At 36.9% G+C, this 17,746-nt stretch overlaps 1 protein-coding gene across 2 annotated transcripts in view; it reads right to left on the bottom strand.

Moving 5' to 3' along the window:
* LOC145670388 (uncharacterized) overlaps window positions 1-17,746 on the bottom strand; it is a 382,033-nt gene that overhangs the window by 128,787 nt on the left and 235,500 nt on the right. The window lies entirely within an intron of this gene.

Raw genomic sequence — 17,746 nt, 5'->3', positions numbered from 1 at the left:
ATTTAAGTTATCACATATTTTTGAAAGTTTATGCGAAACTCAGGATATACCTATCATAGTCTTGGTTCAGCTACCACCCTCCCCCCAGTTTTTACCTTCTAGATCCGCCACTGACTTCTCGCTGTCCCATACCATTCTTTGCTCTATACAAATCACTATTGAAACCGGCATACTTAGTTAAATGACTGGATTTTTCTAGTAAAAAAATGAAATGAAATCTTTTAGTTTTACGTCCTACGTTTATGCCGGTTAGGCTAAAAGAGACGGTGATGATGAGTGATGAAGAAAATGGTGAAATGAAGTGGGAGGAAATGGGAGAACCCCGAGAAAACCCACGCACCCGGTGTTTGTCTACCACAAAGTTGGGGCGAGCTGGACGAGGGCTGGGATCGAACCCGGGACCCCAAGCACCAGAGGTGAACGCTCTACTACTGAGCCACCGAGGCGCACTTTGTATTAAAAATCCTTAGATTTAATAAAGGAAGGAATATATATATATACCAGCAATCTACGGATAAGCCCCTTTACATGGCAACACTGATTTAGCTTAGTATAATTAAACTTTATCTGTTGGCTTCTAGCATTTCGCATGGTTTGATATTTCGTTGATCACACAACGCTCTAATAACAACCATGTTTAATCCTGCATTTTATAGCCTTCGAAATTTAATGTCTGAAATATCAAAGCGGGACATCGTGCAATCGTATTAATAGTTGCAACTATTTATCTCCGTAAAGATAATATTTCTCACTGGAAACAACATATGGAACAAAATATTACATAATGCCTAGTTTATCTCTCTTACTAAATACATACTGTCTCAGCATCCAATCATGATATATTACTATATGTATGCCTTGTGAACGAATAGATATTTGATATTCTACTATAGATACTTTCTGTCGTAAATGGCTGATTCTATTTGAAACACGACTTTGATTATCTCTCTGTTATGTTATTCCTGTACAAAATATATCTGTAGCCTATGTGAAATGAATCTTCAATAATAGTTCAAAATGGTTTGTTTCTCAAGTAATAGATATGTTTTAGTTTCTAATTGCTTCAATTTCCATACTATGTATAGTGGACAGAGATACATATACCGGGTGTTCTCGAAATGGTGCATTATGGGCCACAGTAAATTACTCGTCTTCCGGGTAGTGCTGTCCACAAGATTAGATTTTCAGGCTGTTTCGTCTCGAAAAAGTGCTGCCTCGTCTCAAAAAGTATAGATGCTCCTATTGGAAGAACTGCCTCATCTCGAAAAGAATAGATGCTCCTATTGGAAGAACTGCCCCATCTAGAAAAGTATGGATGCTCCTATTGGAAGAGCTGTCTCGTTTCGTATCTCATCTCAAAAATTCTGCCTCATCTAGAGGACAACACCACTTTCGCAATGAGAAAAATCCGTTCTTCGAACAGCGGTATGTTGTACAAATATACGGAATCCTCTTGCTTACTACAGAGATCACTACAGAGCATACATTATCCGTATGCTACATAGGCACTGCCCTTAGATGTTACATTATGTCGTTGCAGGATGTCTGATATCAAACAGTCTTCCTTATATTACATACATACATGTATGTTATCTACGTCAGCTATATGTTACATACGTTCATTTGTATGTGAGATCCTGACCGCCTATATTGTTTCATACGGAAAGTACCTACAGAAAATATTATAAAACATGCATTTTCAGTTATACGTTTGCTGTACGTTAAGTCCAAAAACTACAGGATTTACAAATGTAACATAAAATTTTAAGTATGCCACATGCATTTTTTTCTCAGTGCCCGATCTCCTGTATTCAAAAAAAAAAAAAAAAAAAAAAAAAGGACAATGTGACAACGGAGTAGATGAGAGATATACCAGGTTAAAAGATGGGGTTAGTGTCAAAATCTACCAGCTTTAACGAGAATCGATGTAACTACTTCACTGAGAAAAATCCGTTCTCAGGACAGCGGTATATAGTACAAATATACGGAATCCTCTTGCTTACTACAGAAATCAGTATGAAGCATATGTTATCCATATTCTAGACGCGCACTGCCCTTAGGTGTTACATCATGCCTTGCAGGATATCTGACATCTAATAGTTTTCCGTATATCACATGCATATACTTATGTTACATTCCTCAGCTATACGTTATATGCGTCAATTTGTATGTGAGATTCTGACCGCCTATGTTGTTTCATACGGAAAGTGCGTATAGATAAAACACTTACACAGAAATTATTATAAAACATACCTTTCCAGTTATACGTCTGCTATACGTTAAATCAAAAAACTACAGGAATTACACATGTAACCTACCTTTTCAAGTACGCTACCTACATTTTTTCTCAGTGTTGATGGATTCGTAATGCAATATTGCTAGTAATTCAAAGTTTACCTGAGACATTGCCACATCGTAAAATTTTGGCTGTCTAGCGCCTGAAAGAGGGTATACCATTACTATGTAATGACATTTTCATTTTACTTTGACCTATAGAATAGTATCCTGCGGTCCGTGGGCGCCATTTTCTGAGCACCCGATATACATTATGAATGAAACTTAGTTAAACAATGACATTAATTTTACCTCCTGTTACATAATGCTCTTCTTTATGTTATATGACTAAAGAATTAGGTTTTAAGTAGGTAAACCCCGCTGTCGCAATAATCAATGCCAATGTAAGAATTGTACACATGTTAACTTATGAAGCTCAAAACATCACCAATAACTTAGTTACTGAAGTAAATAAACCCCGGCTTCTCAAGTGCGATGTCATGTTCACGGAGAAATGTCATTGTTAAAACGGTTACAGCTTCAAAATGTACTGTAAGTATAATCTTCTTATGGTATGTCTAGATTCAAAGTTCATCACACATTCAAGCACTCAAAAACGGTATGTCATACCCATTTCAAGGATTTCAAACCATATCAATGGATATCTTGAGCGCTGAACTCAATTTCAACAAAATTAACTGTGGATTAATTGTGGAACAAGTCGTGATCCGTACCGTGTTTGATACTGTATGTGTGTAGTTTGTTTATAACAAACATAACCATGGACATGACTTGTAGTATAACCATCTGGCATCCCTTAGCTGCTGCGACAATTATGTGTTAATCTTCACAATTGTGTGATAAATCAGCAATAGCAAATGATATAGTAAACTGCACCACAATCGAGTTGTAACAAACCACACGACTTCGAAGGGAGAGTAACTTTTTAACTTGAGGCAACATGGCCTGTCAATGATTGGAAACAACGCTCACTAGACTTGCCGCTCATATCACCAGTTCGAACTCTTATTCATATCGTTTCGACCTCATGCTTACATCACTATTTTAACCTCACACTAACTCAATTTCACATTTACATAATTTCAACCTCACGCTCACATAATCATTTCGATATCATGCTCATTCAACCTGCTCACAACATCATTTCGACCTTACGCCAACTCAATCTCACGCTCACAACATTTCAACGTCAAACTTACTCAATCTCGCTCTCACATCACTAGTCTGACATCACGCTCACCCGACCTCAGGCTGACATCATTTCAACTTCACGCTTGCATCACCATTTTAACATAATGCTCATTCAATCTCATTCTCGCAACGTCATTTCGACCTCACGCTTACATCACCAGCTTGACGTCACGCTCACTCGATCTCACCCTAATTTCTTAAAGTTGAAGTCAAGTGAGTTTGAATTTCGAACTTGTGAACGCTGACCTCATGAATTCTGCAGCGCTCTGAACGACCTTGTTGCTGTTTCGCACGTAGTTAGTATATAGATATGTAGATGGCGTTCTTGTGCTAGCGCTTGTGGCGCTGTCGCGACAATGTCAGAACTACGTGATTCCAAGCGCTGGCGTCGGCAACATAGCCATTGCTTAACCGCTTCTATAGAAGACACCACTACGAACAAAATGGATCTCTGAAACTTTATCTCCCTCTGGTGAACGTGTTGATTCTAAGTTGTTAAGTATCTTTTTTTTTAAAATGTGAAAACTTAGAAGCTAATCTTTAAGCAAATATTTTATTGTAAAAACAGCTTCTTAAGCGCTAAGTTCGCAAGTTCTATAAATGAAAATTCATTTTATCTTAAGCATTTTCCTCTCCTCTGGTAGTTTAATTAGTCTCAAGTCTCGTACCATTAAACAAACAACATCGGATTTGACTTTCGCTAGATGACAAGTACGCCAAAAGCTTTAAAAGATTTGAAGAAACGATCAAAAGACTAAGCACAGAGCCATATTTTGAGCAAAAGACGCATTAAGGGCCAGCTGTAATAACCTTGATAGAAGCATCGCATCGTTTTCAGTTTGAAAAGGAAGGTTTTTGGCGGGGATTGAAGTTAAAAGGGGAAAGGGAAATAACGAAAGAGGGCAACACAGTCGCTTCTGGATATTATGAACTAGGGCGGCGGTAGCAGTCATGTGGAAGGGGAGCAAGAGAGTTTAAAGCTTTTCTCTGAGAGAGTCAGAACTTAATAAACTCAATCGAAGTTTCCATGAGTTCACTGCAGGCTTGGATGGCGCTCGGCTGCTTTTTCGTGTCAAGCCCTGACAAGTGCAGCTGCAGTTAAGGGTCTGGATGTTGGGAGAGAAAATACGAACAGGATTTTCACCTCGGCTCGAAAATTCTGGTGTGCTTGTGTAAGGAACAAAATGCCAGATGCTGAGTCAAGAGGGCAAAAAGAGATTTAGCTGAAATCAAAATAAAAGAACGATTCGCATGGATTACCACATAATAATAACGATAATAATAATATAATTTAAAGTGTGCCTCACGGCTATATATTGGGATCCTTGCTTTTTAAACGAAATAAACATTACAGAATCAGTTTGCAAGTAAAACATGCATAATCGTAAACAATTGTCCTTTATTTGATCATTTCTCTGTCTAAAATTGACCTTCAATTGTGATTTAAGTAGTTTATATTATGTTCTTATGATGCTCAATGAATTGGTTTAGAAATTTGACAGTCCATAGCACAAAACCCGAAAACCTACTAGGGGTGATCAGAAAGTAAGGTTACAAACCTGCAGTGAAACGTATGTATATTATTTCATATAACAATGCAGCCAACAGATGGCACATACATTAGATTATTTTTCGACATAGTTTCCATATCAGTGGAGACTCGTAATCACACCGGGGGATGACTTTGAAGATTCCATCCTGGTTAAAATCCTATCCTTGCATGTTTAGCCACGTTATCACTGAAAAGTCTTCATCCCGGCGAAATTAAAATACCGCTAATTTTACAGTAATTATGTGGTATCTCCCAATAGATAAAAGATAATCGAAAGGTGGAACTAGAGCGCCCTAGACAATATTATTTTACATGAGATACCGTTATCACGACTCACTTATCTGCTTTCGATTTCGAGCCATTTTGAAAATCGGCATTTATTTTCGCGTTTCTAAACAGCTGAAAACGGAAAGCCACTAGGTGACTTGTGATAACGGTACCTCATGCAAAATAATATTGTCTACGGCGCTCTTGTTCCATATTTTAATTACCTTTTATCTATTTGAAGATATCACATAATTACTGTAAAATTAACGGTATTTTAATTTCGCCGGGATGAAGACTCAGCGAAGCGACAGCCTTCTAGGCACTCCTTCACGTGCGGAAACAAGTGAAAGTCGCATGGAAAAAGGTTCGGCTGTAGGAAGGGTGGTCGATATGAATGTTTCAGCGAAACTGCTTCAACAGCGTGATGGTCTTCTGGGCTGTATACGGACGTTTTCTCTGCGAGCCGCAAACTTTCGACACAGTTCTGCATCACGTGACGAGACATTACAATCTTTCCGTAAACCTCTATCAGCTGCCGGTGAATTTCAGCCGTGGTTACATATTTCATCCACAGAAATCGAATAATTGAGCAGACTTCTTCGTGAGACAGTTCTCAAAACGAGTTGTTATTTGTGTTTATCTAATAGTGAAATGATGGAAGTATCAATAAACGGAAGAACCTCGAGGAAATTCAACGCACATGGTGCTTGTCCACCACAAAACCCACTTGACGAGACCTAGGAGACAAACAATTGATAGCAGAATGTTGAATAAAGGCTAGAAACTAAGGATGGACAAAATCGTTTTATTAAAAAAGCCGAAAATCTTTTTCTCGAAATACGGAAAACCAACTTTTCTATTTTGTCAGAAAATTGATTAGAATTTTTCCACCGAAACCAGTTTCGGTTTTTAAAAGCTGGTTAGATTTTTGACCGAAATCGGTTTGATAGAAAACTGAAATTGTTTTAAAACCGGTTTCTGAAAGTTTTCGAAAATCTGTTTCAGTTATTCTAAAAACCAAAAACCGAAAAAATGGTTTTTGTGCACTCCACTACTAAAAACGTAAATAAACGTAAAAAAAATCAAAACAAAATTTGATTTATTTATTTATGGTGGGTTAAAGTGAAAAAGCAAGACTAAAAGCATTCAACACAAGGTAAACGTCATCAAAATTGTAATTAAAATCCATAAGATTTTACTTAAAGTACCAACAATTTTAAGAAAACAATTAAAATCAGGTAAAAATTGGTTCAAAAACTTTGGTAATTTAAAGAAAAAATTAAAATAAAATTCAACAAGCACTTGCTTAAGCAACTTCTAAAATTTAAAGAAACAAAATTAAAATATCACAAGAATTTGCTTAAAAGACTTTCGAGGTGTTTTTAAAAAAACTTTAAAATCCTTCAAGAATATGCTCAAAAGACTTCTGAAATTTGCATAAAGCAATTAAAATGCCACAAGAATTTGATCACAAAATTAAAAATTAAAAATTAAAGTTTCAGAAGAATTTGCTCAAAAACTGAAAATTTGAAGAAATAAATAAAAATCTTACAAGAATTTGTTGAAATGACTGTAAAAATTAAACGAAATCAATTAAAATCCCGCAATAATGTGCTCTAAAGACATTTCAAATTTAGAGTAGAACCATTAAAATGGCTCAACAATTTGCTCAAAAGATTAAAAATTTTAAGAAAATAATTAAAATGTCACCATAATTTGTTCAAAAGTCTAAAACTTCGAAGAAAACTAATTAAATCTTACAAGAATTTGCTCAAATGACTAAAAATTTAAAGAAATCAATTAAAATCCCACAATAATTTACTCAAAAGTGTTTTAAAATTTAAAGAAAATAATGAAAAAAAAAGAATATCCTTAAAAGACCTCTGAGGTTTAAAGAAAACCATTAAAATCCTAGAAGTATGTGCTCAAAGAATTTGAAAATTTTGAAGAAAACAATCAAAATTCCATAGCAATTTACAATGAAGACAAATACAGTTGTTTTTTGAAATAATGTTAAGTGTCATAAGTTGCATTGAATAGGCCTACGTCAAAAATTTAAAGGAAATAATAAAAATCCCATAATTATTTGTTTTGAGGATGCATAAATTCATGGAAAATAACGAGAATCCCATAATAATTTGTTCTGAGGACGTTTAAAATTTGAAGGAAGCGAGAATTCTAAAGCAATTTGCTCAGAAGACGTATAAAATTCATAATTCTTTCCAGTTGCAATCTTCATTTTGATTTTTCTTTCTTTGCCAAGTAACAATAACGTGCTGTAAATGTAACTCAATATACCAGAAAGCTTTTTCAGTCCGTGTTTTTAACAAAATGGTGTGACGTAACGGTAGGGGACAGCCAAACAAAGATGTCCATTTGAAGCAGAATGTAGTTTGTGAAAAAAAAAAATAAAAAGTTGAAAGCATGGAGGTTTGAAACATGTAGAAAACAATTGAGTGTGGCCGCAAACTGAATGGAGTTGTAATTATTCCTATGTCAATCCGTCCTTCACAATTACCAGTCCGTTGACGGACACAACATGCAGCATCTGTGACAATATTCTCTTGTGTTGCTCTAGGGTTGAATTGCCTGGCTGGAAATTTCCACAACACACAATATTCAAAAAATTCCACTCTCATTTAATCCTCAGTGCTGATATCAATAGCAATACGTATTTAGTACACAGGATACAATACAACTATGGGGAACTATTCAGAATAATTGTAAACATTGGGCAGGGGTAATCTAAAATAATAAATGTGATTTCAAGTTAATTGTATGTAAATGTGAAAGACAAGGACGCTACTAAATGTTCTACAGTTATTACCTTAAACTGAAGTTTTCAATTCAATTCAATGAAATGAAATCTTTAAGTTTAAAGTCCCACGGTTATGCCGGTTAGGCTAAAGGAGACGGTGATAATGAGAAATGAGTGAAATGGTGGAATGAAGAGAGTGAGAGGAAACGGGAGAACCCCGAGAAAATCCACGAGCACGGTGTATGTCCACCACAAAGTCCACACAGCGCGAGCTGGGATCGAACCAGGGACCCCAAGCACCGCGCTTACCACTGATATATAGGGTCCATGTTCGATTCCTAGCCAAATAAGATTGTGGTGGAAACATCATGTCCGTGGGTTTTCTCAGAGTAGGGGAGACCGAGGACAATTGTAACAAATTTTACATTTTATTTATTTTTTTTTTTCTCACGTGTTTATGCTTCAATAAGTCTGAAAATTACACAATATCATAAGTGAAGCTTTGTTGTTCCATTCAATTTTTTTCATGCATTACAACTTTTAATATAAAAAGTTACGAACCATTTCAATACAGCATCTGTCTTGTTACAAATGTCCCCTTGCCTGGGTCGATTGTAACATGATGTTTTTAATGAAAAGTGCAATATATATATATATATATATATATATATATATATATATATATATATATATATATATATATATATGGTATGGCCAAATAATATATATTGTTAAATAATGCTGATAGGTTTAACAATGGATGGAGACAACAAACTAAGAGTATAGACTACATCCTCAAATTAAAAAGTAGACCTATTTAAAAATATACAATTTCCACGCGTCAGCATGATGAATGAATGATGAGTTACTTGTTACCGATACCGTGCCACATTAGCTCAAAATAACTCTTCTTCGGGCTAACTTAAACATGGGCAAGAAAGCCAAGATTAAAATATGACGTAACATAAAAATTCATGTTCGTGACGTAAGAATGGCGTTTGGCGTTCCTAGGCAAAATCCGTAGTTGCGGCCCCATACCCCCTAATATATCCAAACACACTGTGCCCCTAAGCAATGGCTACTCTGCCTACCCTATTATTATGCCACTGATTCAAGTCCTAATGATATTGTACAGCGGTGGACACTTCTAAATGGTACACCTTAGCCGTAAATCTCCACATGGCTGTACCATTTAGAAGTGTCCACCGCTGTACTAATAGACACCCACACTGCATTTGTAAACCCTATACACATCCCTTACACAACGACGAGAACAGAGAATGAGCTAATGTGATAAAGAGATTAAGTAAAACAAGTGAAAAGTTATATTGTTGATTATTTTTGATGAATCAGAAAGGGGGCCAACTTCACAAATAAGTCTTTAAAAACTTATAGGCTATTTAAAGACATCACAAGAAAAGAGAATATTGAAACATTAATCTATTCTGATACAACATCGAAAAGCAGTGATCCGCACCAACCACAAACGTTTGTGAGGGTGTATAAAGAAGTTAGGGGAGGCCCCATAATGAAATATGGGGTGAAAGTCTTTTGTTTCCCTATAGCAGGGGTGCCCACAAGGGGGGGGCTATGACGCAAACTGCGTCATTGAAATATTTTGGGGGGGTAAAAATCTATATAAATATGTTTGAGGGGGTGTCAAAATTAATCGAAAAGATTTTTTTTTCATGGAAGAACACTACGGATAGACAATTGAGGGGGGTGCGTCATGGACATGAGGGGGGGGAACCACTGCCTATAGTAACCATAATGATATATTATACAGTAAGACCGCCAAGGATTGTTTTGGGGTTTGATTCTCCCTACGTACTTGTACTAAAAGTATACTTAATACCTACATTATTTTATTAATTACATCAACTGTGACAAAAACAATTTAAGATATCACATATTTTTGAAAATTTATGCGAAACTCAGGATATACCTATCATAGTCTTGGTTCAGCTACCACCCTCCCCCCAGTTTTTACCTTCTAGATCCGCCACTGATTTCTCGCTGTCCCATACCATTCTTTGCTCTATACAAATCACTATTGAAACCGGCATACTTAGTTAAATGACTGAATTTTTGTAGTAAAAATCCTTATATTTAATAAAGGAAGGAAGTAAAAAAAAAAAAAAAAACTATACCACCAATCTACGGATAAACCCTTTTACATGGCAACACTGATTTAGCTTAGTATAATTAAACTTTATCTGTTGGCTTCTAGCATTTCGCATGGTTTGATATTTCGTTTTATCGCACAACGCTCTAATAACAACCATGTTTAATCCTGCATTTTATAGTCTTCGAAATTTAATGTCTGAAATATCAAAGCGGGACATCGCGCAATCGTATTAATAGTTGCAACTATTTATCTCCGTAAAGATAATATTTCTCACTGGAAACAACATATGGAACAAAATATTACATAATGCCTAGTTTATCTCTCTTATTAAATGCATACAGTCTCAGCACCCAATCATGATATATTACTATATGTATGCCTTGTGAACGAATAGATATTTGATATTCTACTATAGATAGTTTCTGTCGTAAATGGCTGATTCTATTTGAAACACGACTTTGATTATCTCTCTATTATGTTATTACTGTACAAAATATATCTGTAGCCTATGTGAAATGAATCTTCAATAATAGTTCAAAATGGTTTGTTTCTCAAGTAATAGATATGTTTTGGTTTCTAATTGGTTCAATTTCCGCACTATGTATAATGGACAGAAATACATATACCGGGTGTTCTCGAAATGGTGCATTATGGGTCACAGAAAATTACTCATCTTCCGGGTAGTGTTGTCCACAAGACTAGATTTTCAGGCTGTCTCGTCTCGGAAAAGTGCTGCCTCGTCTCGAAAAGTATAGATGCTCGTATTGGTAGAACTGTCTCATCTCGAAAAGAATAGATGCTTCTATTGGTAGAACTGTCTCATCTCGATAAGAATAGATGCTTCCATTGGTAGAACTGCCCCATCTAGAAAAGTATGGATGCTCCTATTGGAAGAGCTGTCTCGTTTCGTATCTCATCTCAAAAATTCTGCCTCATCTAGAGGACAACACCACTTTCGCAATGAGAAAAATCCGTTCTTCGAACAGCGGTATGTTGTACAAATATACGGAATCCTCTTGCTTACTACAGAAATCACTACGGAGCATACATTATCCGTATGCTACATAGGCACTGCCCTTAGATGTTACATTATGTCGTTGCAGGATGTCTGATATCAAACAGTCTTCCTTATATTACATACATATATGTATATTATCTTCGTCAGCTATATGTTACATACGTCCATTTGTATGTGAGATCCTGACCACCTATATTGTTTTATACGGAAAGTACGTATAGAAAATATTATAAAACATGCATTTTCAGTTATACGTTTGCTGTACGTTAAGTCCAAGAACTACAGGATTTACAAATGTAACATACGATTTTAAGTATGCCACATGCATTTTTTTTTTCTCAGTGCGCGATCTCCTGTGTTCAAAAAAAAAAAAAAATGACAATGTGACAACGAAGTAGATGAGAGATATACCAGGTTAAAAGATGGGGTTAGTGTCAAAATCTACCAGCTTTAACGAAAATCGATGTAACTACTTCACTGAGAAAAATCCGTTCTCCGGACAGCGGTATATAGTACAAATATACGGAATCCTCTTGCTTACTACAGAAGTCAGTATGAAGCATATGTTATCCATATTCTAGATGCGCACTGCCCTTAGGTGTTACATCATGCCTTGCAGAATATCTGACTTCTAATAGTTTTCCGTATATCACATGCATATATTTATCTTACTTGGGGCCGCGGTGGCTCAGTGGTTAGAGCGTTCACTTCTGGTGCTTGGGGTCCCGGGTTCGATCCCAGCCCCCGCCAAGTGAACTTTGTGGTGGACAAACGCCGTGTGCGTGGGTTTCCTCCCAATTTCTTCATTCCACCATTTCGTTCATTACTCATCATCACCGTCTCCTTTAGCCTAACCGGCATAACCGTGGGACGTAAAACTCAAAAATTTCATTTTCATTTTTACTTATGTTACATTCCTCAGCTATATGTTATATGCGTCAATTTGTATGTGAGATCCTGACCGCCTATTGTTTCATACGGAAAGTGCGTATAGATAGAACACTTACACGGAAATTATTATAAAACATACGTTTCCAGTTATACGTCTGCTGTGCGTTAAGTCCAAAAATTACAGAAATTACACATGTAACCTACCTTTTTAAGTACGCTACCTACATTTTTTTTCTCAGTGTTGATGGATTCGTAATGCAATATTGCTAGTAATTCAAAGTTTACCTAAGACATTGCCACATCGTAAAATTTTGGCTGAGTCTAGCGCCTGAAAGAGGGTATACCATTACTATGTAATGATATTTTCATTTTACTTCGATCTGTAGAATAGTATTCTGCGGTCCGTGGGCGCCATTTTTAGAGCACCCGTTATACATTATGAATGAAATTTAATTGAACAATGCCATTAATTTTACCTCCTGTTACATAATGCTCTTCTATATGTTATATGATATATGACTAAAGAATCAGGTTTTAAGTAGCTAAACCAGGCTGTCGCAATAATCAATGCCAATAAACATGTGTAAGAATTGTACACATGTTAACTTATGAAGCTCAAAACATCACAAATAACTTAGTTACTGAAGTAAATAAACCCTGGCTTCTCAAGAGCGATGTCATGGTCACGGGGAAAAATGAAATGAAATCTCTAAGTTTAACGTCCCACGGTTATGCCGGTTAGGCTAAAGGAGACGGTGATAATGAGAGATGAGTGAAAGGGTGGAATGAAGAAAGTGGGAGGAAACGGGAGAACCCCGAGAAAACCCACGCACACGGTGTTTGTCCACCACAAAGTTCACTTGGCGGGAGCTGGGATCGAACCAGGGACCCCAAGCACCGGAGGTGAACGCTCTATCACTGAGCCACCGCGTCCCCCATGGTCACGGGGAAATGTCATTGTTAAAACAGTTACAACTTCAAAATGTACTGTAATTATGGTATGTCTAGATTCAAAGTTCATCACACATTCAAGCACTCAAAAACGGTATGTCATACCCATTTCAAGGATTTCAAACCATACCAATGGATATCTTGAGCGCTGAACTCAATTTCAACAAAATTAACTGTGGATTAATTGTGGAACAAGTCGTGATCCGTACCGTGTTTGATACTGTATGTGTGTAGTTTGTTTATAACAAACATAAACATGGACATGACTTGTAGTATAACCATCTGGCATCCCTTAGCTGCTGCGACAATTATGTGTTAATCTTCACAATTGTGTGATAAATCAGCAATAACAAATGATATAGTATGCCAATCACAATCCAGTTGTGACAAACCACACGACTTCGATGGGAGAGTAACTTTCTAACTTGAAGCAACATGGCCTGTCAATGATTGGAAACAAACTAAAATTTGCTGCAAGTGGCCTGTCAATAATGTCAGAGAAACTTTTCAACTTGCGGTAAGTGACATGCTCAATGATTACAGAGCTTTTCAACTTGCAGTAAGTAATCTGTCAATGATAGCAGAGATGCTACTCAAATTGCTACAAATAACCAAACAGTGATGCTAAAGAAAACTTTTCAATTGTCCTGTTACTGGTGGCAGAGAATAGCTTTTCAAATTGCAGCAAGTAATCTGGTATTAATGGCAGAAACATTTTTCAAAATGCAGTGACCTGTCGACTGCGGCACATAAGCTTTGCAAGATGCGGCAAATCACCTGTCCATAGTGGCACAGAGACTTCTTAGTTTGTGACAAGTGATCTATAAATGGTGACAAGGATGCTTTTAAACTGTCAAGGATGGCAAAGAAGTTATGCCAAGTTAAATCTCAATAATGATAGAGAAGCTTCTCTAATTGCGGCAAATGCCCTGTCAATGACGACAGATAATATTTTCAATTTTGCATCAAGTGATCGGGGTCAATGATAGCACAAACCTTTTACAAGTTACGGAGGTGATCTGTCAATGATGACATATAAACTTTTCTAGTCAAACAGGCGATCTATGCAATGATGGCAGAGAATATTCCCAAGTTGCTGCAAGTAACCTGTTAGTGATGGCAGAGAAGATTTTCAAGCTGCGGCAAGTGATCTGTCAATGGTGGTAAAGAAGCTTTTCAAGTTACGACAAGTGATCTATCAGTAATGGTACAGAAGCTTCTCAAGTTTGCGGCAAAATGACGGCAGAGAAGTTTCAAGTTATGGCAGGCAACCTGTCTGTCAATGATAGCAGAGAAGCTTTTCAAGTAACGGCAGGTGATCTGCCAATGATGACAAATAAGCTTTTCTAGTTACGCCAGGCGTTCTGTCCAATGATGGCAAAAAATATTCCCAAGTTGCTGCAAGTAACTTGTTAATGATGGCAGAGAAAATTTTCAAGTTGCGACAAATGATCTGTAAATGGTGATAAAGAAAATTTTCAAGTTACGACAAGTGATCTGTCAATGATGTTACAGAAGCTTCTCAAATTTGCGGCGAGTGACCTGTTAGTGACAACAGAGAAGCCTTTCAAGTTCCCAGCAGGTGATCTGTCAATGATGGCATACAGACTTTTCTAGTTACGGCAGGTGATCTGTCAATGGTGGTGGAATGGCAAAGAACATTCATTCCCAAGTTGCTGCAAATGACCTGCTTAAAGAAAATTTTCAAGTTGAAATAAGCGATCTGCCAACTAATGGCAGAATCTTGGGATAGAAATTATTGATGACATATAGTCCCTGATTCGAGGAGACGAATGAAGTCTAGAAGACTTTTTTTTCTTTTTGTAAATACTCAAAAGAAAGAAAACAGAATCATTTTAATTTAAACCTCAGGATGTTCAGATGAGAGCAATCAGTACCCTAAGTTTAATTAAAACTAGAAACACATTGTAGTGACGGAATTCTTGGAGTATAATAGGAACACAACACGCACATTTTAGCACAAAGAGATTCAGCTAAAATATAACTTCATCCGCTTCTAATGACGGTGGCAAAATAGAATTGCTTCGTCATTCAAAGCCTCTTCCGACACAGCGTACAGGAAGTGCAGAAACCTTCTGACAGAGGGTGAAAATGCTGTCGTTATTGCCGTCGCTTGTTCGTCTTCCGCTTTTGACTTCATTTGCTCATTAAAACAGAATGAATGAATGAATGAATGACAGAGAGAAAGAAAAAGGAATGGTAAAGCGAGAAAGTTACCCACTAGAAATCCTTCCTTTCTCACTTTTTGTTGTCTATAGTCCTCCCTCCGAGGAGAAATGAAATGGATCCATGAAAGGTAATTTTGAGCGACCCCTTTTCAAAAGCTGTACCGTTAGCTGACTGTGCTTATCGGACCGTTTGATAGACTAATTTCAGATCTCACCTGGCCAAGCAAAGGGCTGTGAAGCTTATTCGCCCTGTCTTTTCATTGTACTGTACCAAGAGAAATTGCAAGCTTATTGTCAGTGTTGCTCCATATCCACTCCGAAAATTTTAGGTTCAGATACATCAATTTACCTTATCCTTAGAAAATATATATATATATATATATATATATATATATATATATATATATATATATATATATATATATATATATATAAACAATTTATATTTCCGTTATGTAGCGGTACACTGTTTCCAAACCACAGACCATATGTTAAAAACCAGTAAAAGCTCCCAACTGTTTACAGCATCATCATCATAGGTATTCTGCCAGTATTGACAGGTCACTTGTCGCAACTGAGAAGCTTCCATGGTCCATGGTCTTCCCCTAACCTCTTCGTTTTCACGTACAATTTTTCTGTTTTCATATCGTCCAGTAATTGTAGTTTCCTTCGTCCCCTCTCTCTCTTTCCTGGTACCATACCCTCTAGCACGTTCCTCATGATACAGTTCCTTCTTAACCAATATCCCAACCAGTTTCTCTTCTTCTTAATAATAATGTCTAAAATTGTTGTTTTCTCGCCCGTAATTTCTAATACCTTCTCATTCATTTTCCTATCGACCCAGCTAATTCTCTCCTTTCTTCTTCACATCCACATTTCGAAAGCTTCCACTCGTTTTTCATCATTTTGTTTAACATTCCCGTATCTGACTCATACAGAACAATACTCCACACGAAGCATTTTTATCAATTCTTATCCAAAGTCCCATAAAATAGCATTTTCTTCTTCCTAAAGGCTTCTTTTGCCATTCCTATCCTTGCTTTTATTTCACGTTCAGACTTCATATCATTACTAACAATACTACCCAAGTATCGGAAACTAACTACCTGTTCTATTTTCTCCCCTCGTGCCTCTACATTTGACACCGACCACTTCCTTCCAGTCACCATGGCTTTTGTCTTTCTGACATTTATTTTCATTCCATATTCTTCAGTCCTTTCTCAATTTTTCTAACATCTTATTGATTTTCTTTCCAGATTCCGCAACAAGCACCATATCATCTGCAAACCGTATACGAGGTGTGGCAATTAAATAACGAGACTGCTCACCTCCTGTCGCGCAGGATCGTGGGAGAAGGTAGCTAATGATATGTTGTTGATCTTGAACCTTCATGAGCAGCCACTGTTTGTTTCATGATTCTGAAAGCTTTTCTTTTCTTTGCAGGCTTGCATTAAGAGGACAGTGTTCTGTAGTAGTGCCGGAATCATGGTGAACAGTAAAGTTGAGCAGTGCATTAACATCAAATTTCTGGTGAAATTAAACAAAACACTGACTGAATGTTGTGCAATGTTAAAAGAGGTGTATGGTGATAATGCTATGTCACGTGCGCGAGTTTTCGAATGGCACAAAAGATTTTCAGAAGGTAGGGAGGAGGTTGAAGATGATGAACGAGCCGGCCGCCCTTTGACTTCAAGAACGGACGAAAATTAAATAATAATAATAATAATAATAATAATAATAATAATAATAATAATAATAATAATAATAATAATAATAATAATAATAATAATGAACTTATGCGGAAAGACAGACGTCTGAGCATTCGGATGATCGCAGACATGACGAACATTAACAAAGAGACAGTAAGACAAATTTTGCATGACAAAAGTTTGTGCAAAAATTGTCCCGAAAAACCTTTCTCAGGAACAAAAAGACATTTGAAAGATCATTTGCTGTGACGTCATGGAACGACTCAAAGCAGGACCAGACTTACTAACACGTGTCATCACATGTAATGAAACATAGATTTTCCAATACGACCCCGAGACTAAGCGTCAATCCATGCACTGGAAGACTCCCACATCGCCAAGAATGAAAAAAGCATGAACGAACAAGTCCAAAGTGAAGGCAATGCTCATCGTTTTTTTTTTTTCGATATCAGGGGTATCATCATGATTGAATGGGTGCCTCAGGGTCAAACGGTAAATCAGACTTACTACAAAGAAGTCCTAATTAAGCTGAGGGAAAGAATAAAGAAGAAGAGACCGGATTTGTGGAAGAACGATGCATGGATCCTCCACCAAGCCAATGCGCCTGCCCATAATGCCCTTTCTGTGAAGCATTTTTTAGCATCCAATCACATTTCTGTGCTCGAGCATCCTCCGTATTCCCCGGACCTGGTTCCCTGTGACTTTTATCTATTCCCAAAAGTAAAGAGTGCATTGAAGGGAACACATTCTCAGTATGTGGAAGAGGTGAAACGTAAAACAGCAGAGTTGTTGAACAG

This window comes from Thermobia domestica, chromosome 14 (genome assembly GCF_964235325.1).
Source record: "Thermobia domestica chromosome 14, izTheDome1.hap1.1, whole genome shotgun sequence".
Classification (NCBI taxonomy): Eukaryota; Metazoa; Arthropoda; class Insecta; order Zygentoma; family Lepismatidae; genus Thermobia; species Thermobia domestica.
Note: the sequence above shows the minus strand (reverse complement) of the source record. Positions and strands in the feature narration are given on the sequence as shown.